This window comes from Neopsephotus bourkii, unplaced genomic scaffold (assembly GCF_033783945.1).
Source record: "Neopsephotus bourkii isolate Nb327-2 ecotype Australia unplaced genomic scaffold, CSIRO-AGI_Nbou_v1 NB_1374, whole genome shotgun sequence".
Lineage (NCBI taxonomy): Eukaryota > Metazoa > Chordata > Aves > Psittaciformes > Psittacidae > Neopsephotus > Neopsephotus bourkii.
The window spans coordinates 219,457-246,383 of record NW_026901853.1 but is presented as its reverse complement, the minus strand read 5'-3'; the positions used below and the strand labels follow the sequence as shown (position 1 = coordinate 246,383).

At 39.8% G+C, this 26,927-nt stretch overlaps 1 long non-coding RNA gene across 1 annotated transcript in view; it reads right to left on the bottom strand.

Moving 5' to 3' along the window:
• Positions 1-22,732, bottom strand: part of LOC133219758 (uncharacterized) — a 33,769-nt gene extending 11,037 nt beyond the window's left edge. The window contains exons 1-2 of the long non-coding RNA XR_009727515.1: positions 22,654-22,732; positions 20,706-20,827 (exon numbers count right to left, since the gene is read on the bottom strand). This is a non-coding gene — a long non-coding RNA (uncharacterized LOC133219758). The remainder of the gene's footprint in view (positions 1-20,705; positions 20,828-22,653) is intronic.
• Between the last annotated feature and the right edge of the window lie 4,195 nt (positions 22,733-26,927).

Genomic DNA, 26,927 nt, shown 5'->3' with positions numbered 1-26,927 from the left:
CATGTCAGTACACTGGTATTTTCCTCTGTGCACAGTTTTGCACCTCAAAAAAAGGTAGAAAAGTTCTGTGATTAATAGCTATGCCAGAAAGTTTATAAAAGACCCAACTGCTCAAGAGACAAAGGATCACAGAAGCTTCAGCTGGCCAAGAGATCAAGTACCAGCAAAAAATGCACTCTGCGATGGAAAACCTGATTAAAATTTCTCAAAGAAATCATTATGGGTGAGAAACTAATTGAAAGACCTCCCTCCTGCCAGAGCTTTGCTAGAAAGAGAAGACTTCAAAGGCATAGAGGGAGAGCTAATGTTTTCACACTTAAAACTGAAAAAAGGCAATCCTCATGTTTGTGTTTGTTCAGTACACACTTCTCAAATGTTGCCCCCTCATGCTCTAAATCTGCTGGGTGGAAGATCTAAACCTTGAATATACAATGCACTTTAGCTAGGGTATATGGCGCTATTCTTCCATGCTGTGTGCCTGTCTATTCATGTACTTTTATTCTTTATTCTTCAGACTGATATATAGTAAACAATATGGTTAGCCACTTAAAATTCTCTAGGTTATTAAAATGTGAGTAGCAATTTTTTCCTCTCTCCTGGATTTCATCTGGAGCCACTACCTAATTAATATCCAGAACCCAGCAGGAATCTGAATAATAATAAAAAAAAAAAAACTTTTGTTGTTCCTTGAATAAATCTGTGTAATTTAAACCATAATCATGGGGATTTCATCAAAAGTAACTCAGTTCTTCCAAATCCCACATCATCATTACAAACAACTTTGTAGTGCAATTTCCAAGGCAAGATATCTCTTCATTTTCATATTTTAAAAGAAACATTGCTAATGACAGCAAGGATGTGTTTTATATGTAAAAATCTAGGATCTCAATGGTTAAAGAACAATGTACTTCCCTATATCTTCTACCAATGCATACACTGTATTGTAAAGGATCAGTTCGTACAAATCCTTCATTTTCTCAAAGACACATTGTCTTATCAGTGAAGAGAGAAGGTGCAGTTGGAGTATAATGCAAGTCCATTCCTCACAAGCTTAGAGCTTAAGCACTTTGTTATTGGTTATTAGGGCTGGACTCCTAGAGATAAACCTACAACTACTGTACACCAGTGAAGGGCAAATAAGCAAAATCCCTGACAGAAGTCTGTTGTAAAATGATGAATAAGCCTCCTAAATTGCCATAAGGCGCTAGTCACAATGGAATTGTATTTGTCAGACATGCATTGTAACCCTAAGGTTATCATAGTGGGCCAGCAGATACAGGAGGAGTGCTTAACACTATCACCCCCTAATCATATCTCTTACAGGCTAAAAACTCTGCAGGGAGCATTACCACTTAAAGAGGTGGTAGTGTTCCTATCGACTGAACGGAGACAGCATTTGGTCTGAAAGAACGAACCATAGAAAAGACTAACAGATACATTCACACAGGCGCTTCCCAAGTATACCCTCAATTTAGATCTAAAAAAAATTCTTGCAAATCGTATCCCCAAGGCTGGGGTTCTAAATAATAAAATATTGTAGATTACTACTTTATTAGTTTTTTAAAAGCTTATGAAAAATTATCTTTTGCCTGAGGAAGACATTTTATCTGAAGTTATAACAACTCCAACAGTTTTAAGATATCAAATTTAGAAACTAAGCAGCTGTAAGAAACAGATGATATACCTTACTCTTGCAAATTAAATTTTCAGGTTCTAGTTCCCCACAAGTTACTTTACTGTATTTATCTTAGTCGTGACTAACGCCAATATACATCAGAAAGCATGACAAACTAGTGTTATAAATGCTATATATTATGGGATGTGGCCAAACTCTTTTTCCCAAATAAAAGACACTAACTTTTGAGGAAATGTTTGCCCTTATACCAATTATCAGACACATGCAAGTGAGTGAAAGTGGTTCCAAAATAGTCCTTATCCTAACAATTAGGATATTCCTGCAAGAATCATGGATATATTTGCAAGACGCAGAGGAAGGAACTGAACTTCTGCTCCTCTGTAGCCCAGATGACTGTTCTGGTCAGTCGGCTATATGGTCCTTCTTGCTCACTGGCTTTATTCCTCCTCTCTCTGCCATGGACAGTTGAACATTCAGTTATTTACCCCAAGTGGAACAATTCCAACAGGAGAGGTTGAGATGCACTTGCATGCACCCGCTCTTTCATTCATATTTTGCATCATAACAAAAATTTCAAAAGCCTGACTGTTTTAGGACAAAGGATCATTCTCTGGCCAGTCATATGCATTGTGTAACAAAAGAGAATGAAATAAAGGCCTCAGCATTTGTAACAGTGTGTTTCAGCTTCATCATAGTTGTTTATAACTGTATGCACTCAGGAATACGTGGAAAACATGGTATATCTTAGCAAGAACAAAAATCAAAATTAAATATCTATGATCATTTTAATGCGTGTAAAATAAAATGGTCTTTGTTTCAGATGACTGAACACGAGGTAGATCTTATTCTCATTTCAAGAATTATCAGATGAAGAGTACTATTCTACTTTTAGAATATTACACATAGTGTTAAGTACAGCAGAAGTAGTAAAATACAAATATTCAATGAAATTTAAATACACAAATAAAGGGAAGGGACTGCTGTATTAGTGTACCTTTAAAGCACAATTTCACATTAAAACAAACAGCAAAGACGTAGAGGTATGCAGTGTAACTGCAGTATTTGTGATGATTTAGAAAGCCTTTTGAATTCATTCATGCTTAGGGGGAAAAAAAAATTTAAATATCAACAGCTCTACAGTGATATAGCAACACAGCACAAATGTAGGTTTTGCTGAATATGTAAAGACATAATTAAAAGTCTGATTTCTGGGTGTTCTTTAAATGCTGTCTTCAGTCTTCCCTATGGTCATTTACAGATCTCTAGTGCTTCAGACTAATATATATCCTTTCTGGATTTCTTATTTACTATGTAAAACCAAAATCAACCTACTTCATGCAATATACGGAAAAATAACCAATTACCAAAAACTCTGTTCAAAAAGGAGAAACTGGGTTCCAATATTTGTGAGATTAAAATAATACAATAGTGAACAGCAGATTTGGATGCAAGTATAAATCAGTTTCCCAGACTGGGGAAGGATAATATTCTCCTATTAGGTCATGAAGGACAAGAAAGGTAGAGCTCCCTTTTTTGTGATGGGTGTCTCTTATTCCATGTCCCACTGGTTCCACTGCAATGTAATATGATGAAGATTTACACCTCTGGTGTCTGTAGCAATGCATTTCAGGAAAGTGAGCCCACCTTTTGGCTCTTCAAGGCAAGAATTCAATTTCATTGATTGCTTGATTTATGGTGCAAAACCACTTATTGCAATTTACAGTCACTACTCTCATTCCTCCTTGGTCTAGGAAAACCATTGTTTAAATATCAGTGACAATGGGCTTTTGCCATGGAAATCAGTATATTGCTGTTCCCCATTTAAAAGCAAAGACTAAGGCTATCAAGAGCAGTAAAGGGATAAGACAAAGAATTCAAAACTGTGTATCAAGAAAAACTCTTAGCAGTGCACATTTGTGAATATCCAACCAAAATTTTTCTCCATTTCATTTCTAGGCTTCCGTAAATTGAGATAAAGCACTTTCTAACATATTCTAATCCCACATGTATGCAGGGAGACACTTAATGTGATGTGCAATGTGAACCCCACCAAATCAGTGCTTCAATATTACGGCATAAAATATTCCGTTTTTCCTTTAGTTAAAGAACCAACAAAACCTCTCACACAAGCTGAACTCTGTCCTGCTTAAGCTATATTAGACAAGCAGCCAGTTCAAGCAGCTGAAGTCCTTGCTCAACTGGCAGGCAAGCGGATAAAAGCTCCATGCTTGGAAAAGCTGGGAAATATTTTACAAGGTGCTGCAAGCTGTTGGCATAGCAGTTCCATTCTAGAGGGACAGGATTGCAAAGCTGGTTTTTAGATTGGTGAGGAAAGGATTAGGAAAGAGACAAACTTTCCTGTTTGATAAAAAACAAAGAATCCATGATACATCTATTTACAGCTGAGGAATACACAACCTGAGGTGTACAACTTATACCAGAGTACTTTGTGCTGCATTGCAGATACATGAATAGCAACCACTAAAGTAACTCTTGAGGCTCTAACCTCTGGGACCAGTAATGGTAGATCATGTTTTCTTTTCTGTTCAACCCTGAATTTCCACACATCTTCCTTCCAGTCTTTCCACCAGTGTTTAGTCCCAGTGGACACACTGAGGAGTTACCCAGCTTCCCTGATACCCGCAGCAGGCCAACTGCTACAGGAAAACAGGTTGAAGAACTACCACTGACATCACTGACAGCTGCCTGTAGCATGTTATAATGGATGACGATAATGCCATTTTATGCAGGGCATCAGCTTTCCCACATCTACAAAGCACTGCTGACTAGTTATTCATTGGTGCTTTGGTCTCCAATGAATAACACATCCTTTGCCTCCAGTGGTGGTGCAAGCTCCACATCCCAGTGCAGAGATTAAAGGCTGGCAAGCACACAGTCGAGCCACTGTCCCCCAGCTCCAACACTGGTAACAGCAACACTAAGACATTGCAAACACAAATGGAGAATAATTTTTATAGGTAAGGAGCAGCAGATGGCACTCTCCACTCTGCCTTATCACTGAGCAGGATCTCAGCAGGGGGCACTCTGTAATTAGAGGTAATTTTTGGTGCAGTTCTGAACCCAAATGCCAACCACTTACAGCCATAAACAGGCTTGTGATGTTTTTCCACAAAGAAAAATACTTAACACTGTAATCATGTACAGCACGATAGTTGTAATAGCCTAGTTCATGTGCTAGGTTCAAATCATTCTGCACAGAGCTACTGGAGAGTAACTGCTCCAACCCCAGAGGACGCTGTACTTAAGGGATAGATGACCTCTGTGAAATGACCTGCTCTGCTGGTCTGTGCAAAGCATGCTGTGGGTGGCCACCGATGGAGAAGGATCATTTTTCCATATCAGAACTGGATGTTAACTGGAAGAAGATCAAAAGTGGAAGGAAGTGCAAGAAAAAACAATAGGAAATTGGTTGGCTAGGAAGGCTGGAAAGAGCATTACCTCAACAAAATAAAACAGAGAGACAGACTGACCAATTTGTGGTATCACTGTTTATTTTGCCTTGTTACATGAAAGCAGACTATTGAAAAGTGATGCACACTTACTCAACAGATCTGCTTCCTAGGGCTGATCCTTCAAGTTCAGCCCCTACGGGAGCTGAAGGAAGTTCTTCATATTTTTATTCTGGTATTGCATCCAATCTTCTTTGCTACAGAAAAATTATTTTCATTATAAGGTTCTATACCACACTAGCAGGATTTTATATGTCTTTATGAATTATGTATGCATACACACACAAAACCTTCTCAAGCAACAGCCTTAATTCACACTGAAAAGACAAAGCCACCTGACTTACACAGTAGCCTGAAACTAGAAACCCTTGGCCTTTTCTTCCACATTTTGCTTGATGTCCACCCAGAAACCCACTACAGTTCAAATCTCGCATTTCTCAGGCAACGTGCAAGCTTCCACCAGCACTCATTCAAATGCGTAACATGCCCAGAAGGTTGATGGATGTCAGCATCCTGGGACAGCGGAACAGAGGTGCAAGGGAGAGACAGAGTAACCAAGGTTGAGCAGGTCAGGTGTTTCCATTCATTTCAGTTGTGGTATAAATGCACAGGTGGTCTCCTGGGTAGCCTGGTTTGAGGGCTTTATAAATCATAATAATAGTTGCTCAAAAATTGTCCTGCAAAACACATTTCTGGGCAAAAAAATGCCAATTTATCATTACTAAAGCATTCTGAGGGCATGGACATTAATTTCAGAAGAATGGTGAAGGACCACCACACGACAACAGATTTCCAATGGAAATCTCAGTTGCCTGCTAGGCTACCTGCCTTGCCTGTTTACAACGCCCATTTACCTGTGACTGCTTGCCCCATGGCAGTCCTGTTCCTGAGCCACAAGGCTTGAATTTAAGGACTACATGCACCAATCTGGTGCAAATGCCTCTCTGTAGTTCCTAAAACTACCCAGTTCCCCATACCTGTGCTAGCAGGATTCCTGCTCACAGAGCCTTGCAAAGATGCAAATAACAAATAAAGACAAAACAGTTTCTCAAACACTCACAGAAAATTAAATCTGTGGGAAATGTGGGGTCCCTGTTTCCACAGATCTCCTGGGTGGTGAGGAAATAGTACTATAATACTGTATAATAATACTGATAAAATAATACTGTATAATAATACTGTATAATAATACTGATGAATAAGAGGAGGTATGCCAAAACACCAGTGTCATTTTCAAGATTAACTTCATCAAATAGTCACAAGAAAAAATAAGTCTCATGTTGGACAGTAGCATAAAGTTCACAAAGTTCAGTATTTCTAGTATTCACCAGAAAAGTGTCTTGGACAATTTTGTAAGTTTTTGGGGTTGTATTGTTTGTTTGGGTTTTTTGTGTTTTTTTTTGTTTAGTTTGTTTATTTACTTCTCTTATTTTCTTTTTTTCTCAAACAGAAGTAAAGAATTTAAAAAAAAGGCAAAAAAAACAAGCAAACAAAACACAACAACAACAAAACACACACACACAAAATCAAAACTAACCCAAAACGAACCCTCCCCTCCAAACTAACAGTTTAAATGCCTGGTTGGGGAATGATCATTGTGAATTTATCATACTGAAAATAACTCTTCAAAACCATCAAAATGCCACAATCAAATCTTTGGCTGCACAGTTAGAATTAAGGAAAAAAAAAGAAAAAAAGACCAAACTCAACCCAAAACTCACACTTTCAAATGCAAAATACACTGTAAAAGTCAAGATCAGAAGTGACTCTCTCTGACAAGCCCACTTAGTGACAAAAGGTTTCAGATATGACTCTGTTGCCACATGCTGCCAAGTAATTGTTTTGAGAATGAAATCTGTTAATGCAATGTTGGTGAAGGGAACTGCTGAACTCTTCAGTGCACCTCACAGCATTTGGAGTAAGCCTTAGATTAAAAGAAAAGACAGCAAGCACAAAACTGTTGAAAAAAATGTTCTAAAAAGACCAAAAAAAGATGTGAAGACATGACTTCAAAATAAAGTGAGATGTCTTTATATGGATGTTTGATTACTAAACAAGTGTGCTGGAGAAACCCAGTCATCTGTCTCCCTTACTGCTATACCTCAGCAAAAGCAAAGTCAGAGCTATTGTTATGCTGTCAAGCTACATCTGTTTATAGACTGGCCAAAAACTCTTCTCTGTACTGGTGTCCTTTCACCCGCTCAAAATAAATCCACCTCCTCACAAAGAGTCAGATTAGTTACTATTATGATAGCTTTCAAACTGAAAACCATATATTATAAGGTAAACACTTTTCCTGCATAGACACCAAAACAAATCCAGTGATTTACTGAAGTCACTTTGGAATTGGAAGAGGGTAAATCTGGCTCCATGTCACTTACAGTAATGGTTTCAACGTTGACAAAATATAGAAAGTTGGAAGTCTAAATTACCATGAAATCTAACTGAGAAATCTGAATTATGAATGAGGAGTGCAAGATTAGAGAAATATACATAATGTAAATGCACATATGATCTGGGCTTCGTTTTTCCAGCTTGAAAAGGAATAATCACAAAAACATAATAATGCAAAATTATGCTTGAGTTTCTTCACTCACTGGGAGGAACAGTGACATTTTGTAAAAGCTCAAGTTGGATGTAAAGCTTACTGCCGTTTATATACATTTATAAGATTTCTTTCTTCTCCAAAAAACCCCCAAATCCTAAACAATTACAGTGAATCCAATGATATTGGAAGTATAAAAATTTAAGAAGTTGATACTGATTTTCAACTAGGGTGGGTTTTTTGTCTGTTTGAGGGTTTGCTTGTTTTTTGAAGTCAAGCAAGCTGCCAATACTCTGCAGTCATTTGAGGTGTGATACATCTCAGAGCCGCTGGGCACCTTTTGATCAATTTCAACAGATTTTTGTATTAAGTTCTTAGTAAAGCCCATTATTGGCTACCTTTGTGACTCAAATGGAAAAAAAAAAAAAGCAGTGATTTTAATGACTAAATCCCCCAAATCAACTGTTAACACCCATTTATATTTTGTTTACTTTCATTTTTGAAGCTGCATTGATGAAGGAAGATGTGGGGAATAAGAAGGGTACCTTGCCAGTATGGCACTGGCCCTTCTCCCTAGAGGAGAGGGAATTGCAAATAGGCCTTTGGTATGTGAAGAAGTAAAATGCCATTTCCTTCTCAGCTCTGAGTAACTTAATTGGAAAACATGGGGAGGGAGTTTTAGAACTGATTCTCAGATAATCATAAAATGCAGGGGCAAATGGGAATTTGCAAGGGGGCCTTAGAAGTAACGGAGAGATCTGGCAATCAAACAGGTTTAATGTATTCCTGTGTTCCCTTTTGTATATTTAAACATAGGGCTAGAAGGAACCACTGTGATATACTAGCCTGATCTCCCTGTGCAACAGACACTGCAAGTCCTGCCTGAAATAATTCCTGCTTGAGTTAGAGTTTTGTTTTTCCTAAGGGGAGAAGGTGGAGGAGGACTCCACAATGAAATCCTTGCATCACTTCTGTTTTCCCATCAGGCACTGGATCCCACAGCATGCTCTTCACCAGCTCTTGTTATGTCTCTACAGTAAGTTTTAACACAAACAGATGAATCTAGTCCTTCAAACAGTGTAAAAGAGGTCAATCTCTGTATTGCCACTGCCCAGAGTGGTATGCCACTGACTAACTCTAGTGTGTTAGCTTATTTTTCATTTTTTAAGCAAGCTGAGCAGGGCTCAGTCCACAGTTTCCACTCTCATTGCAAGGAGACCATTGCTTTAGGACCGCTGTGGTCTGAATTACTTTCAAAGCCTTTAACCCAGTTCTAATTTTGCTGTGAGTATATCTTTAAAAAGAAAAATTGTTATGATGACACCTAAAGAAAGCTGAAGTCTCTGGGGCCACCTTCATGTGTTCACATCAGGAAACTGACCACTGTTGTTAAAAATTAAATGTTTGACATGAACTAAAGTCACAGAAAAATATGATTCAGTCCTTCAGCAAGCACTGTTTATGAAAGCTTGAAAGAGCTGAAAGCCCAATATGATTTATATCCTGGAAGCTGGTATTCAGCCTTAAACATGTTCTTTTTTCAAGTTCATCTTGTCATCCACAGATAAATATAGATTAGGAGAAACCAAAATAAATGGGTGGGTACCAAAATCCACAAAACAACTAACCATAATCAAAATGCTTGTCCTTCTATTCAATAGCAAAACCAGCATATACTTGGTTTAAATTGCTGGTTGGGGTAAAATGAGTATTACTGGACAGGAACACTTAGCCAGTATGATCCAAACAAGTCAAAAAATAGCCAGAGTACAACCACATAAAATAAAACATTGGCCAGATTTAAGTATAATTGGTCACCCTCCCATGTTTTCAGATTCTTATTATTATAGCTTAGGAGGCTCTGTAATGTACCTTTGGAAAAAGTCAAATGGTTTCACTGGGTTTCTAACCTTTGCACTTCTGTAAAATGATCCACTGAGAATGTTACCGTATGAGACTAAAAAAAAACACCCCAAAACTAGAACCCACAAAACCCACCTTTCCTCACAAAGGTGCATCAGACACCTACGTGACTGAACCATCACCAGTGTCTCCAGCCTGCTTGCTTAACTTATCCTCATTATGAAGGCAATGTGTGAGCAGTGCTAACATTACATGTTCCACCACAACAAGCTGTCCTATTTTCAGCATAAAAATGGCATTTAAATAAACATTTGTGCTATGCCATTGGGAAATAAAGGTCAGACACCATCTCACTGTGTTTCCAGGGTAGGGCAAATCCAGCGATCAGACCACAAGTCCCCAGTAACACTTGTTTGGGACAGCAAGGAGGATTATTTAGCAATGTTATGTAACACAGCAGGTTAAATGGGTCCTTTGTATACGGGAACAAACTCAGCAGTATTTCACTTTTCTTTAGTTACCCTCTTCTAACCACTTCAGCCTGTCCTGTTCTGAGCCTCTCTGATGAGACACCTGAATTCCCCCACAGCATTTATTTTTACCGTAGTACCAAGCCCTGGGCAGCCCTCCTCATGCCAGGAACAACTGGGTGCCCTGCAGCCCTAGCAACACAGAATCACAGAACACGAGGAGAACATCAGTGCAGACCTGCCACATGGCACTGCTATATCCAGCCTTGCAGGGTCTTCCAGATTAGCTCTCACGGTTTTTCTTCACAGTTGAAAAAAGAGGGCATGTAACACATTAGTGACATTTCCTACTGAAATATATACAGAATGGTTGCATGTATATACAGTGAGAAGCTCTACAAAACTTTGCAAATATCTGGAATCTTTCAGAACTAGAGAGCACGAGAAAGCAGAAAGCACTTAATGTCATTGTTAGGCTGAGAAAGTTGGGGCTGTTCAGCACAGAGAAGGCATTCGACACTGTCCCACATGACAACCTCGTCTCTAAATTGGACAGACATCAATTTGATGGATGGACCACTCTGTGGATAAAGAACTGGCTGGATGGCCGCACACAAAGAGTTGTGGTCAATGGCTCAATGTCCAGCTGGAGACCACTAATGAGTGGTGTCCCTCAGGGATGGGTATTGGGTCCAGTCTTGTTTAACATCTTCGTCGCTGACATGGACAGCAGGATTGAGTGCGCCCTCAGCAAGTTTGCCGATGACACCAAGCTGTGTGGTTCAGTTGATACACTGGAGGGAAGGAATGCCATTAAGAGGGGCCTTGACACACTTGTGAGGTGGGCTGATGCCAACCTCATGAAGTTTAACCATGCCAAGTGCAAGGTCCTACACCTGGGTCGGAGCAATCCCAGGCACAGCTACAGGTTGGGCAGAGAAGAGATTCATAGCAGCCCTGAGGAGAAGGACTTGGGGGTGCTGGTTGATGAGAAAATGAACATGAGCCGGCTGCAATGTGCGTTTGCAGCCCAGAAAGCCAACCGTATCCTGGGCTGCATCAAAAGGAGCATGACCAGCAGGTCGAAGGAGGTGATCCTGCCCCTCTACTCTCCTCTTGTGAGACCTCACCTGGAGTATTGTGTGCAATTCTGGTGTCCTCGACATAAAAAGGACATGGAACTGTTGGAACAAGTCCAGAGAATGGCCACGAGGATGATCAGGGGACTGGAGCACCTCCTGTATGAAGATTGGCTGAGAAAGTTGGGACTGTTCAGCCTGGAGAAGAGAAGGGTGCGTGGAGACCTCATAGCAGCCTTCCAGTATCTGAAGGGGACCTATAGGGATGCTGTGGAGGGACTCTTCATTAGGGACTGTAGTGACAGGACAAGGGGTAATGGGTTAAAACTTAAACAGGGGAAGTTTAGATTGGATATAAGGAAGAAGTTCTTTCCTGTTAGGGTGGTGAGGCACTGGAATGGGTTGCCCAGGGAAGCTGTGAATATTCCATCCTTGGCAGTGATCAAGCCCAGATTGGACAGAGCCTTGGGTGTCATGGTTTAGTGTGAGGTGTCCCTGCCCATGGCAGGGGGGTTGGAACTGGATGATCTTAAGGTCCTTTCCAACCCTAACTATTCTATGATTCTATGCACACGTTAATGTGCACATATTCAGTGATTTTTTCAAACATCTTACATGATTGTCTCCATTGTCTTTTCCTGGTCTTTAACCTCTACCTACCTGCTTTTTCTTCTCAGAGCTTGCAAGATCTTCTAGAAGGATTCTCTTGTCTTCAGTGTTTAGAAAGGGCCTAACAAATCACACCCACTAAATAAACATGTATTAAATGGCATCCCAATTTCAAATCCTAAGGGATTCAAAAGTGCAATTCAAACAGCTGCTTTTTTTCATTTATACATATCCAAAGGTCAACCATGAGCTTGAATGTGTAATACATAATCTGCCTGTGTTCATCAAAGAAGAGGTCCAATCTTTGATTATTTTAGAGTGGAGAAATGGGTCTGGCTAACACTGAGTAAGATGCCCTAAGAGAAGTAAACATGGCATCAGAAGCAATGTGGGTGATAGTCAGTTCTTCATCTAACCTTTACAATAGTTGAATCACACAATGCTTGTGTTTGAAATCCTCAAGAAACAAGCAATATATAACCTTTGACATCAGGAAAGCAGGCTTCAAAGGAACATAGTTTCCTTAGACAAGTGACTGAAATTTTGTAACATACAGAATCTCACCATTAAACATAAAAGATGTGATAATTCTAAGTCCATTTATAATGCCTCATAGTTTTGCATCTTCTTTTAAATAATAAGCTTGTAAGTCATCAGTAATAAAATTAAGACATTTAAAACATTTGTATGCAATATTTATAACAAAATTTAAAATACATTACCATCTGAGGTGGCAGGAACTGTCTATTAGAAGAGCACAAAGATATTGCTACTGAGTTTATGAACCCACATTTAACATGGTATATTTGATTTTGATTTTAAAATTTTTAGTTCCCACTGAACCAGATGGGAAATTGCAAAGAATTCATGCTGCATCTGGAAAGGAATGTAGCATAGTCTCTCCACAGAACGAGGCATATGCAATCCACAGCCATGAAAAATTTACAGAAAAATGTGGTCCTGGAAAATGTATAATTAAGAATACAAATGGGCTGATCAGTAGTGTGGCAAAATGTATGTTGTGTAATGCAGTACTAACATATAGGGATATTTACATTCAAAATTTGCAAACCTTTAAAAAATTATCCTGATATAAGCAAGTCATCTACCCATAATTTATTGGCAAACAGATTTGAGTGGGTGAAGCCAAGGTGATAATGTGAAAGATTATATATTCTATTAGAAAATCAACAATTCTCTGAAATCCAGACACAGTCAGACCTGCTGGTCACCACAGTGCAGCTATTCTTTCATCAGATGAAGGCTTGCAAGCCACAGACACTGCCTCTTTTCCTAAACAAAATTTTTATTCTATCCACACCGTCAGTTCTCAGAAAGGATAAGAGAAACTAATCCATGGATTCCACTCTCTCTAGTAAGTAAAGTAGAACAGACAAAATTAGTTCAAGAAGATACTCAAATAATAGTATTTCATACCATCATAAGTGTATGATCTACCGTAACTGTGTGATCATCATAACTACTATCTGGTGAGTGATGAAGACATTTGACCTACTGATATGGGCTGACAGATTTCCAAACTGGTAGCATCTAGCAGTGCCATTGTTTCTCAATAGTTTGACACCTTGCTTGCAGTTTGGTGCAGTCCAGTTGACAACTAGTTTAATACCCCAAAAGATTTTTTCATAACCCTTAAGCAGCTTAGTGAACAAATAGTAAGAATTAAAAAAGCCCCAGTTCTCTTCCTGGCTTTAGGTATTGAAATAATCCTAGTGATATCAGCTGGACTGAAGTTTACCTTGAAGGTCACAGTCTGTTGCTTAGATATTTGTAGAGCTGTCAGACTTACCAGTCAGACCCAAACCCAAAGTCAAAGAGCAGAGATTTGACTTCACTATTTTTATTAAGTGGCATTAATGATACATTCATATAATTATAATTAATAAATAAGAATAGAAAATTATAGCAAGCATTCTGGGACAACCGTGCCACACGAGTTGTGATTGTTATGGGTGAAACAGATGTAGCATAAGGGAAAAAAGTTGATGAAGGCTACACCTTAGCAAATAACTCAAGAAGTGGCAAAGAAAGATTTACAAGAAAAACACAAAAAACCCCAACCCTAGAGCAACTTACCCATTGAAGAAATGTCACACTGGAGACTTTCACGGCCAGGTTGGACTGTGCTTTGAGGAATGTGGCCTAGTAGAAGGTGTCCGTGTCTGTTGCACTGTGGGTTGGAACTACGCATTCTTCAAGGTCCCTTCCAACCCAAACCATTCTATCATTCTATGACTTACTCCATTTCTGGTCAAAGCTTTCCTAGGTCATAGTACCCACAAAAATACCATTGGATCATGTTTAAGCTCTCTATGATACGCATGTCTTCTTTCTGCAGTAAGGAGCACATTTTCTCTGCTAGAGAAGATCCTTGCATTTTTTTGCAGACAAGGGACTTCGACTTAGACTTGTACTTACACAGACTGATATCTTCATCTCTTGTTTAGTTAGACTGCACAGTCACAGGCAGTTTCCCTTGAACAAATGGCATGTTAACAGTTTGCTCTAAATGTAAAAGTTTTGTCACATCCCAGACCTGAAACCCCCAAGCATAAAAGAATACGGACAAGCCTAATAGATTGCTTGAAGATGCCAGATGACATTTTAGATGTATGAACTCAGCTCTTGCCTATGCTATATGAAGAACAACGTGTTGAGTCCCTAAAGAAGAAATTACCTCTACCGAATACATCAGTCTGAAAAAGGAAACTTAGACTATAAATCTGGTCACTTTGGAAAGAAAATCTTATGAATCCTACTGAGGCTGCATGCCAAGTTCTGATTTGAGAGTCCAAGCAGGGGTCCTGTTGAGCAGTGCACTATACACAGACAAATCTGGCTTCCAGCACACAAACTGGCACACTAATAAATCCATAGGTAAAAAAATAAGATAAAAGCTTCTACATAAATAATTCAATCATATTACTTGATTTTAAAACTTTCAGTCAGCCTCGCAGAGAGTTTCATTATGGACCAGTTCTAATTCTGAAATGTTTTGGCAAGGATTTTTGTCATCGATCCAGAAGTCAAAGTCTTTGCTCCCTGATCTTGTTTAGAGTAAGGTCTTACCTTACCTTGGGGTAAAATTCCTACCACTGAATTCAAGAAGAAATCTATGATCAGTGATAAAAATTGGAGTAAGGACTCTGGGCTTTTGCTTGTTTGCTCTTACATCATCATGTCTTCAAATTAGGATGCTTTTGAGTACGTACATGGGACACCAATTCTTAGTTCAATTAGATGCTATTTTTCAACTTCCTTTTAAGTTTTAAACGTATTTAAAACCTACTTCTAAAGTAATCAGCCAAAAATCCAAGAGCTTGAGAATCTCCCATTAGTGCAAACTCACTTTTTACAAACAGCATATATTTAAAGGGGATAATTTTAATTTTCTCTATCATGCATATGACTAAATTCATGATGGGTAAAGCTGGTATGTCGAGCTCTAATGACGAAGCACAGGAAAGGCTGACTGGCTAGTACCATTATGAGATGAGACTTGTAAAGTGGGGTCAGAAATACCTCCTGGCAATGTGGTACTCTAAGGTTATTGGCAGGAAATGGGTATTCACAACTACTAGCGAAATTATTTTTAAATTGAATGTGCTGGACAGAGTGGGCAATTGGCCAAATTCTTCTCTCAGCAACATGAATGTAATTCTGAAGTGACTCCATTGACCTGAGCACTGAAGTAAAAATGTGAATCTATTTCTATCTTAAATGTATTGTAGCCTGTCACATTAGTTCTGCGGTCCTGTTAGATCCTACAAGTAAACAGGTCAAGATGTATCAATAAGCAGATGGGAGATTGTCAAACAACCTCTAAAAGTGTGAAGGAAGAGGTGCTGGTACCATCATAGGCATCACTTTTGGAGCATATCTCCTAAGCACTTTACCTGAATGATATCCACTTAGGCCCATACATTACCCTTACCTTAGATATAATGCAAGAACCCCAAGAGAGATTTCTAATCATAGAAGGGTAACGTATGTAATTTCTTCCATTCATGCCTTTTGATGTCTCTTAAGTCTTCTTTAGGTTACACTTCTGAAGACTGCTATCCTTCTCACTCATACTCAGCTGGGCAAGCTGGTCCTACAAACAGACCCTATTCCTTTTCCATCAGGATGAGGTTTCTCAACAAAGACTTATATTCTGAATTACTTAAACCAGCAAACAACCCTGGGACACAGGAAACGAATGCGTCAGTAAGTCTGCTATTAGATTTAAGGCAAAGTAGCCACAGGGATACAATGACCTCTTCAGCTGCATCCCAGGTGGAATGCCTGTTGTTGCTGGGTACTTGGGTGTCTGTGGCAAGGCAGGGAAACGTATTGCAGGTCTTTGCGGTAAGATGATCTAAGAATCTTTTTGAGGTAATTTAATCAATTTCAGAGCTTGTTTGCTCCCAGAAGGATTCCCTAGCCCTTGTAAAAGCAACTCTGATCCCCACCAAATATATTTAAGTACTTTAGATGGACAGTCTAAAACATGGGAAAAATTCCTTGACTGATCTGCAGTGAAGATGAAGTGAACTTATGCTTTATGTGAAGTTAGATGGCAGTACTAGAGACCTGACATGCCTTTCAGTGCTCTAAGAACATTTGGGATATTAACCCTGGAGCTTCAGCCAGGTTACAAATTTCCATTCTACTGACCTACATTATTGGTGCAGTCTTAATGCCTGCACTGGTCTTGGTCTCTTGTCCCAAGCTTCTGTTTTTCCACACAGACAACTGGAGAAACTTCATTAGAGGACAGTGATTTGAAAGTACATCTTTAAATATATAAAGCACTTCACAATCTTTTCAATTAAATGAAAATATACGTCAGATGTCATTAGTCAAGAAAGATACTTAAAAGTTACAAGAGAAGAAAAAGTCAGAGAACTCTCTTAAATCATAACTGTTTTGTTCAAGTTAATAGCACAATTTAAAAAAATTAACCTATTTTGGTTCTTATCTACTAAGAAAAACATTGCAAAATACCAAGAAACACTAATAAAATAAAACACACAATCTATCAATACTGAGATCTCATCTTTCTACAATGAATCCTTCACTTCATGCTAAGGTAAAAACACTCACATGAAGCAACCTCTGCTAGGCCTCTGCCTCCAAACAGTGCTTCAGTATTTTTATTTCCTATGGCTCTGTGTATATATGTGACAATAGGATTAAGCCTTGTTAGCCATGTTATCTTTTCTTTCCACTTCTGAAAACTCACTAAACTTTGAATGAACTAAGACAGCAGGATCAGTTCTGCTGTGCTCTCATTTTAACACCTGAAGATAGCAATAATCAATACCACTGAACAATCTATTATCTTAAAATAAAATAAAATAAAATTCACATGAATCTTCTATAATCAAAAAACTCCTTAGATAAGAGAAATATACAGAAACTGATTTTCTAAGCTTGGAAGATTATAAATAGCTGTAGGTACATAGAAAAACTTTTTGACACTATTTTCAACACAAACTTTCCAATAGGCAACCCACTGTAAGGAGTATACATCAATTTATTACCAGCTAAAAACTGCCATAGCCACCTGGTATAAAGCGCTTGTCTGGTACAACACTACTCTGCCAGTTTAGATTTGATCAAAATTGTTTGATGGCATAATTTTGTGCTAGCAAGCACATACTAGGTCAGGTATCATCTGTCTGTACTACTCAGAGTTTATGCCACATAAAGTGCAGTGTGTCCTTCTATAGTCACCATAAAAGCATAAAGCCAGGACAAAGCCTGTCTAATGCGCTTTGACTAATGCAACAAGATCACGCCAAACCCAGTTCAAAGTAGACCTGACGGGTGATGCAACAGTGTCCAGGTCTAGTGTTAACTATTGTGAAGACACAATCAACAGAACTTATTTCTCTGCGCTCACCCATAGAACACTTTTTACAGTAATGTGCACATTATGGGTCCGGATGAAATCCATCCGCGGGTCCTGAAGGAGTTGGCAAATGAAGTTGCTAAGCCGCTGGCCATCATATTTGAGAAATCATGGCAGTCAGGTGAAGTTCCCGATGACTGGAAAAAGGGAAATATAACCCCCATTTTCAAGAAGGGGTAAATGGATGACCCGGGGAATTACAGATCAGTCAGTCTCACCTCTGTGCCTGGCAAAATCTTCGAGCAGATTCTCCTGGAACACATGGTAAGGCACATGAAAATCAACAAGGTGCGTGGTGACAGCCAGCATGGCTTCACTAAGGGGAAAGCCTGCCTGACCAATTTGGTGGCCTTCTATGGTGTGGCTACAGAACTGATGGACAGGGGTAGAGCAGTTGATGTCATCAACCTGGACTTGTGTAAAGCATTCGACACTGTCCCACATGACATCCTTGTCTCTAAATTGGAGAGACATCAATTTGATGGATGGACCACTCTGTGGATAAAGAACTGGCTGGATGGCTGCACACAAAGAGTTGTGGTCAATGGCTCAATGTCCAGCTGGAGACCACTAATGAGTGGTGTCCCTCAGGGATGGGTGTTGGGTCCAGTCTTGTTTAACATCTTCGTTGCTGACATGGACAGCAGGATTGAGTGCGCCCTCAGCAAGTTTGCCGATGACACCAAGCTGTGTGGTTCAGTTGATACACTGGAGGGAAGGAATGCCATTAAGAGGGGCCTTGACACACTTGTGAGGTGGGCTGATGCCAACCTCATGAAGTTTAACCATGCCAAGTGCAAGGTCCTACACCTGGGTCGGAGCAATCCCAGGCACAGCTACAGGTTGGGCAGAGAAGAGATTCATAGCAGCCCTGAGGAGAAGGACTTGGGGGTGCTGGTTGATGAGAAAATGAACATGAGCCGGCTGCAATGTGCGTTTGCAGCCCAGAAAGCCAACCGTATCCTGGGCTGCATCAAAAGGAGCATGACCAGCAGGTCGAAGGAGGTGATCCTGCCCCTCTACTCTCCTCTTGTGAGACCTCACCTGGAGTATTGTGTGCAATTCTGGTGTCCTCGACATAAAAAGGACATGGAACTGTTGGAACAAGTCCAGAGAATGGCCACGAGGATGATCAGGGAACTGGAGCACCTCCTGTATGAAGATTGGCTGAGAAAGTTGGGACTGTTCAGCCTGGAGAAGAGAAGGGTGCGTGGAGACCTCATAGCAGCCTTCCAGTATCTGAAGGGGGTCTACAGGGATGCTGGAGGGGGACTCTTCATTAGGGACTGTAGTGATAGGACAAGGGGTAACAGGTTAAAACTTAAACAGGGGAAGTTTAGATTGGATATAAGGAGGAAATTCTTTCCTGTTAGGGTGGTGAGGCACTGGAATGAGTTGCCCAGGGAGGTTGTGAATGCTCCATCCCTGGCAGTGTTCAAGACCAGGTTGGATGAGGCCTTGGGTGATATGGTTTAGTGTGAGGTGTCCCTGCCCATGGCAGGGGTGTTGGAACTTGATGATCTTAAGGTCCTTTCCAACCCTACCTATTCTATGATTCTATGATATATGGAATTATGACTTTGGTTCTAATAATCGGTTCTGGGTACAACTGAGACTGCCTTTCTGTAAGCAAATGCATAGTAGAACTTGGCTATGAATGCCGTCTGGATCAACCAAATGGAAAAAATGTATTGAGGTGGAAAAAAGAATATATTCAAATCAAGCAAACAACTTCCAAAATTTGGTTGTTGGAGTTTGTTTTCCATAATAACCATTCTGTTAGTGATCTAATTTTCAAAATCTCAGGGTCTTGTTCAAGGATGCAAGAGGGTGACAGAACACCAGCCCTACTAAGGGTGGTGATTTGGGTGTCGGCACTCCCTGCATGGCTCAGTGGCTGCAGAGCCAGCTGCATCAGTCTGTCAGCAAACCTCAGGCCTGCTTGTGCTAAATGGTGTCCTAAATGTCACATGGCCATGGTGCAAAAATGTATATGTGATAAAAGATACCTCTGTCCCCTCTGAAATATTTCTTATCGATGATGTGCTCACTTTTAATCCAATTCATTTACCAGCTGCTGTGAAGCACTCCTAAGCATCAGTCTGTTGCAAACCCCATCACAAGCAGAGTGGAGTGTGTTTTACCACACGCATTACTCTCTGGCGAGAAGGGGACAAGCTCTAACCAAAAACTGCTTCTTCACTGTTGCGTGTTTTATACACATGCAATACCCACTGTATGGGAATGCTGAGGCTGTGAAACTGCAGTATGCAGAAAATTACATGTTAGCTACTTCCATTATAACAGGCTGTCATTTTTCAGCACAGAGCAGCCATTAATCATCCAACAATCGTTCAGCCATCCTTTCAGTGAAGCATTAAACTGTGGCCTTTTCTGTTTGTCTCTGGTGATCATCCAGGTGGAAATTAGAAATCCCAGAGTGCTTTTCAAAAGGAACAGGGGCTAACCTGGGTGACCTTCAGTAATAAAAGAGAAAACCTGTTTCCATTGTCCACAGCTGTGTGTAAGCTATCACCAAGTACATAATAGGCGCCACATTTACCTACACAGTCACCACTTCTCCAGCATTTAACTCATTCATCTGTAGAGTGGTTTGGGACACCCTGAGTATGAAATATGCTTTGTGAAATCGAAATTCTGTTATCCTTTACAGCATGTTGACAAGCATTTTCAACCAAAAGTTTCACAGTGCCCCTGTGATTTGATCTTAAAAGAATCTCCTCCTGGTGTAGCAATTTACAGTAGTGCTTCACCTTCATGCAGGGAAGTAAGTGCTCATTGCACCAAAAAACATATACTAATAATGGTGGGCAAAAGTCACTTAACATGGACAAATGTTTGCTGTTGGTTTCCCACTCTTTTTTTTCACTTAGATTGATTTTCTTTGTTGTTAAAGTTATGATGCCTGTGTTCTCTAGATTGGATGAAGTCTTATTCTTTCAGAGCTTCTGGATGAAAGACATTCAGGGACTTAGATAATCACCTTCTTAACTAGATTTTGAGGTCATTTTCATACATTAGCTTAAAAGAATTACAACGCAATTTAATAATAAATTCTGTTACTATAACTTAGCCTTAAAAATCACACTTACATTGAGCAAGTAATATTTTTCATGTTTTATTCACTAAAGCCCAATTCTGAAGACATTTTGATCCGTAATCAGCAAAGTCCTAAAGCATATTCCACTTTTCAGCACAATGGTGAAATTTAAAACTAGAAAAAACAATGGCAATGGAAGGCAGTTAAGTGTCTAACTGATTAGAAGTGGGTAGAAATAAAGTGCCTGATTCCTTAATGTTTTTATTGTTTCTAGCCAAGGGCATATAAAATATGTGCTCAGTGTTAACCAGGTCCAGAAGAAGGGGCTGTGACCTGCAGAGGTCCTCTCTATCCTTCGCTCTTCTCCCATTCTATGTGCTCTGCTACCTTCTCACTTGAGAGAATTTGCAGTACACCAATTGGTTTATAGTATTACAACAGGTTTTGCACCATGGTCACTATGACATTATTCAAGTGACAAATAAGCTCACAGAGAATCAACCAACGGGATTTTTACTGAGGCTGCAAAATTAATTTTTGGCAACATTAAGTCATATAGGAAACAGGACACACAAGCACAGCCACATGGAATGAGAATAAATATTGGCAGAGGGGACATACCATTATGCATGCTTTGGATCATATATCTGAAAAATCTCACAACTACAGTTAGATTGAGGCAGACAAAAATGTGTTGTTATTCCCTGTCAGTTTTTTTTAAATGTACAGATTACATGAACTGAATTAATTTCTAACTGTTCCCTGATGTGCACTGGAAGGAAAGATGTTCATAGCAGAAGGTTCCACAATTGTGTCAATTTGTGTACATGCATATGCTTAAACTTCATAGACCATGGACATGATTTTAGAAATCAATTATCATTAAGCTCTCCCTAATCAGTGTATAAAGTTAGTAAAGTTAAGCACATGCATTTCCTGGGGAGGTAAACATAGTTAAAGAGGTGGAGAATAAGAAGAATATGAATGTGAGATGCAGATATTTAATTCACTTGGTAATACTGCTTCTACAAGCACTGAGCTTTCAAATATGTTTTTCAATAAGAGAGCATTTACAACATGTGTTGGGCAATTGCACATTCCTTTTTTGTAACACCATCAGTTAAAAAAAGACAAAGTAGGACAAATTGTCCCCAAATGCAAAACTACAGAAAATGACATTTAAAATGGCATATTCGAAACTGCAATGAACAACAAAATGCATGAAGTCATGAAGACAGCCAAGGTGAATTCAGCACAGAGAGAGATGTACATTAAACCACACTAGCCCAACAGCCCCCTGGTGTCAAAACTGCAAGTGTCCTGCATGCCAAGAGCAAAAGAAAAAGGACTGCTACTCCCCCACTTGATACATTGCTGGTTACTTGACCAATGATTTATATCAGGTGCTAACGTATCCACTCTCAATTCTTCTGCAATTAAGGAGGGCAGGGCAGGCCAGTGACAAACGGTTTTCCTACAGCGCTTTTGGCTTTAGCTATTATCCCTTAGATACCTTTAAACTAATTCATCCCTCTTTAGAATCCCAGGTTTGGGTTGATAAATCAAGTGAGACCTGTGTGTGCTGGGAGCTGATTACAGGGTCATTCCTCAGCAGAAATGTTTGACCATAGTTTCCCAACTTCATATTTTATCTAGCAGCTGGTGATGTATCATCACTAACCCAAATGCAAAGTATCAGGAAATAAAAGAAGGAGGCACTGTTTATAATAAATCACTGACAGGGAAAGCCTGACCTTTTCATTTCCTACAAGGTATTTCATTGTTAGACCACAGACAAACAGAATTTTTCATCTGGTGCTTAATATGCATCAAAAGAGAACAAAGATTTATAAGAGAAGAAGAGGAGGGTACTACCTCCAAGTAGAGGACACTTATCCTTCCACAGATCAAAAAGACAATGTTGTTAATAACACTCTTTTCTTAAGAATCCTTTATTCTTTTTATTAGACCATAATTTAATGATAAAATGCACTTCCTACCTTTCATCCTGAAGGGACATTCAGAGACTTTGTTAACTTTAAAATGCTTCTTTAAAAATGTGTGATTTTTAAGACAAATGTTTATAATTGAAAGAAAATATAAATGACTGGCACCATAAAGATATATAAACATAAGAAGATAACATTGCTATTATTAATGCTCAAGCTTGACATGTATCAGCCATATGTTATTATTAGTACAGCAGTTGTGGCTGCAGATGGGAGCACTGTTAAGACCGGATGCAGTACAAACACCTAATAAAAGGCTTCCTCTGTGAGGAGCTTCTGTTTCACCTTTCACACACAAAGGCTGGAAAACAGAGGTACAACATAGACAGGATTAATCCAACAACTTTTTTCAAAAATAACAAACAAACAAATAAATAAATAAACAAAAAAGCCCAAAGTAATCTGTTCAGCTGAGGTATCTCCTCAATCTGTCTCCCATAATTGTCCATCATGTAATGTGGTACCCATCTGCGAGATTCAGCTCCCTGCCACATACAGCAGCCAGAGCAGTGTGTTAAAAATATGGAGGCCATTGAAATGCCTGTTCCGTTTTCTCCTGTTGAATAGCAGGACTCACTACTAGAATGAGACACCCGCTATGTCTGCCTTTGCAGCCCGAAAGGATTCAGGCCATGGCTCTGTATGCCTCAGCACCAAGAGATCCTAAACACTCCTTCATACACACTTGTGCAACTACAGTCATACAGAACCAGCTCAGGATCACACCAGCAAGTCCCCTATACTGTCTCTTTCTCTGTAGGAAATCAAATAGTTGTGTGTGTAGGCTAGAAGCTGGCTTCAGTTCCCTTGAAAACTGGTGAATTTCTGAGATTCTTTCTAAAGATGCTCAATTAGGAGCTTGGAAAACCTGAAGCCATCCATGTGTTACCACGCAGAACATGAGCATTCAGCTTCATTAGCTGTAAAACACCTACTGCCAAAGCACCCAAACGTGTGCATAGGTTGTACCATTAGTGCTGGGATTCTTTGTTGGGTTTTTTTCCCCATTCTCCTCCCTCCTCAAGAATCATTAACAGAGAAGCTTTATTTGGGCCTGTAACAGACTTTTCCTTCTTGTATCTTCTGATGGCCTACTTAGAGTCCCAGTCTGGACACCAAGATTGCTGGCAGCTGGTGTCTCCGGTGGTACCAGCATCCTGAAAAGTGACAAGAGAAAAGCAGAGCAGTGGCTTTGCCTACTAGCAAGCCTCAGAGAGTATTCTAATCCTGAGGAAACATCAGCTTAGATTGCTCAACAGTAAAAATGATATTGCAGCAAGCCCTGTGGGTGTTTCTGTTGTATTGGTAGTCTCCAGCCTCACTCTCACAAAGAGCTGCCATATCACTACTGCTAAGCAGCACGTGTTTTTTTTAATTTGCCAGCATCCTAATGTATTTTACTATCATTAGCTGCTACTTCTCCTCTCACACAAAACAAGTTTAGAAAATCTATTTTACTAAGAGCTAGTATATCTAATTTGTACAAATTTACTAAAGCTTGTCAGTCACACTAAAGCATTTAATCATCTGTGACATTAAAATAAAACACTTTAAAACCTTTGGCACAGAGTGCTCCTGTTAAGAAAGTACTGTAATAGTATTCACTCTGCTGGCAACACAGAAAAGAGCAGCAGAGAAATTAACTTGAACAAAATATTCATTCTTATGAAACTTCCACACTGGTCAAAGAAAATCATAGAATCATAGAATAGTTGGGGTTGGAATGGACCTTAAGATCACCTAGTTCCAGCCCCCCTGCCATGGGCAGGGACACCTCGCACTGGATCACGTCACCCAAGACTCCTTCCAGCCTGGCCTTCAACACAGCCAGGGGTGGAGCATTTGCCACTTATTTGGGCAACCTCTTCTAGTGCCTCACTCCCCTCACAGTAAAGAACCTCTTCCTTATATCTAACCTCAAATTCCCTGTTTATGTTTAAACCCATTATCCCCTGTCCTACTGCTGCAGTCCCTGATGAAGAACCCCTCTCCAACACCCTTGTAGGCCCCCCTTCATATACTGGAAGGCTGCTATGAGGTTTCCATGTAGCCTTCTCTTCTCCACGCTGAACAGCTCCAATTTTTTCAGCCTGTCTTTGTATGGGAGGTGCTCCAGCCCCCAGTCATCCTCGTGGCCTGTACTTGCTCCAACTTGCTCCATGTCCTTCTTATGTTGAGGACACCAGAACTGCACACAGTGCTCCAAGTGGGGTCTCACAAGACAGAGCAGAGTAAAGGGACAGGATCACCTCCTTCAACCTATTGGTCACATTTCTTTTGGTGCAGCCCGTTATGTTGGCTCAACATCTTGGATGTTCCTTCAAAGAACAGCTCCTTCCCATTGGGATGATTTGATATGTTTCAGCCTCCTGTATACAGCAGCCATGTAGGCAGGCAGGAGTCAATACTAGGGGGGTTTGTGTAATTAGAAGTCATCATTGCCCAGAGGGAAGAAAAAAAAAAAAAAGAGCAGGAAACTTCCTCTCTGCCTTTATATTACTACTGAGAAAAAAATCTGAACTCTTAAATTAGAGAAGTTATCTTAAGGGGAATAGCTTTTTGCCCTCCTATGCTGAATCTTCACTGCAGTCAGGATGGGTAGAAACTGTCATTTAATTTCACTCCTCTTCTCCTGCCTTCCCTTTAGAAAGAGAAAAATAAATTGGAATTGTCACATTTACTTCATTCCAAGACCCAGTCTCAAGGAACATCACAAAATATAATGAGACTCTGAATTAAAAATGAATGAGCAAAGATGAGTCGTACACTGTGTTATTTAGTGCTAGGAGTCCAGCATTACATCTCACTCAGGAGCAGCAAGCAGGTAGCTCTCTTGGTCCCCAGCCTAAAGTAGAGGGGAGAGCCCATGTGAGACCACAGAACAAGAGGGTGACATGCTGGTCCCAGAGCATCAACCTTGGGGGTCCCTGAAAGATTAACACCTCTGTTCAATGAGGTTATACTCTGGATTACAAGATATATAGTGGTGTGGCCCATCTTCTTTAAAATTAGGAAAAAAAATGTTTAAAAGGAGGTGTTAATTGCTGTAATTTCATATGCATAAAAATGCACCCTACAAAACACACTTTGACATTTGCACAGCTGCCTGTAGAGTACTATGAATCGTGTGTAAATACATTGAAGACAATATCCCTATAGCTTGGTTTACCCCTCTAATTTTCTTTATTCATGTGCACAGTTTCCATTGCTATCTATGGGAATCCTGTTCATGTATTAGGAAGGGAATAAGTTCTTTAATTTTCAGATCACAGCCCTATCTTCTGTAAACTAGAATCTCTCCTCCTCCTACTTCAATTGGACTCTCTGAGACTGTCCCCAATAGAAGGTGAATCAATCACTTCATGAAAGGCATCTCTACATGACTGTTATAAGAAAGTGACCCTTTTCTTTAAGCATTAAACATGTGCAAAGTAAAAAAAAATATACTCAAGAAACATAGTAAGGAAAAAAAAAGTATATGGTAATTTGCCAGATTCTAAGTTAGCTTAATTTGGGTGTTATTGTACAAACGCCAAGATAAGTGTGCATATTTCATTTAAAAAAAATAGCAACTGTTCACATTTCCAATGAACTCATAGGTAGCTTGAAAAGAGTTAATCTGAAACAGGAGCATGTTTTACAAGGGAAATCCCCCTCTTACCTCAGAGCTCTATATTCTTTATGGTAAAACATCTACTTTCTCCCCATTTTAGTTTTACTTCTGTAAAAGACAAACATCAGCTTTCTCTTGGTGAGGATGCTTGACAGTATGATAAACTGAAGAGGCAGTGGCCAGACCAAGCAGGAACTGAACATCTGTGATTTCCAGCAGCCCATGAGCAAGGGACACAGAATGCACCTAGAAGGCATGTAGCATGCTCACAGTGACTGATGAAGAAACCCGACATGCAACACCCATTTCAGTCATACAACTGCCTGTGACAGAACAGTATGAATGATAACAGTTTCCATTGCTTCAAAAAGCAAATGGGTGAATTCTTAGAAGAAAAAATGTGCAACCAGCACTATTAAATGAGAATTGCTTAGGAAACTCATGAAACAAACTCCCCATTGTACTCATGGCAGACAGTATCTGAGAGAAATACTGGGGAGACAGAACTCTTTCCTGATCAGGTATGGCAAGTCTAACACAGGGCTGCATGACCTGATTGCTTGGATGCCACACACATGAGGGCCTGAGGCACTAACTTCATCCATTTCCTCCATTCTCACTTCCAGCCTGGTGAAGATGAAAATCTGCTGCC